This window comes from Echinops telfairi, unplaced genomic scaffold (genome assembly GCF_000313985.2).
Source record: "Echinops telfairi isolate 266 unplaced genomic scaffold, ASM31398v2 ScPeMD7_7459;HRSCAF=8497, whole genome shotgun sequence".
Classification (NCBI taxonomy): Eukaryota; Metazoa; Chordata; class Mammalia; order Afrosoricida; family Tenrecidae; genus Echinops; species Echinops telfairi.
This window is the reverse complement of record NW_022111359.1, coordinates 7,688,571-7,689,773: the sequence shown is the minus strand read 5'-3', so window position 1 is coordinate 7,689,773 and position 1,203 is coordinate 7,688,571.

The following is a 1,203-nucleotide window of genomic DNA, read 5'->3' as shown; positions in this document are numbered from 1 at the left end:
TCCCTTCAGGTCCTGCTTTGGCCCGATCTCGTATATACCACTTCCATTTAACAATGGAGTGTTGCTGCACACGTCCAACTTTATGATTCCATGGGTCAGACAATACCCAGTTCATGATAAGTAGTTCAGGCCTCATGGTGACTTGGTGGCCCATCTTGAGGTTTTCAGTCTCCAACAACGCCCAGTAACAGGCCAAAAGCTGTTTTTTTTTCAAAGGGGGAGTAGTTATCCGCAGAGGATGGCAACACTTTACTCCAAAATCCCAATGGTCTACGCTGTGATTCACCAATAGGGGTCTCCCAAAGACTCCACACTGAATCTTTATCTACAACTGAAACATCTAGGGCCTTTGGGTCAGGAGAATCATATGGTCCCAGTTGCAAAGCTGCTTGCACGTCAGCCTGAACCTGTTGCAGAGCCTTTTCTTGTTCTGGACCCCACTCAAAATCGGAGGCTTTACGTGTCACTTGATAAATAGGTCGAAGTATAACACCCAAGTGAGGGATATGTTGATTCCAAAATCCAAAGAGGCCCACTAGGCGTTGAGCCTCTTTTATAGTCATTGCAATAGCCAAATGCTATAGCTTATCCTTCACTTTAGTAGGAGTATCTCGACATGCCCCACACCACTGGACTCTGAGAAATTTTACTGATGTGGAGGCTGCCTGAATATTTATTGGGTTAATTTCCCAACCTCTTGTACGCAGATATTGTACCAATGAATCTAGAGTCTTTGGCACATCCTCCTTAGTTGGTCCAATCAGCATAATATCATCAATATAATGGACCAGTGTGACATTTTGTGGATTAGAAAGGTGATCAAGATCCCTTCGCACTAAATTATGGCACAGGGCAGAAGAGTTGATGCACCCCTGGGGGAGAGTTGTGAAAGTATATTCTTGCCCCTGCCAGGTGAAGGCAAACTGCTTCTGGTGGTCCTTCGAGACTGGTATTGAGAAGAAGACATTAGCCAGATCAATAGCTGCATACCAAGTACCAGGAGAAGTATTAATTTGCTCAAGCAATGAAATCACATCTGGAATGGCAGCTGCAATTGGAGTCACCACCTGGTTAAGTTTACGATAATCCACTGTCATTCTCCAGGATCCATCTATCTTTTTTACAAGCCAAATAGGCGAGTTAAATGGGGATGTGGTAGGACTCACCACCCCTGCATTTTTCAAGTCTTTGATGGTGGCACTG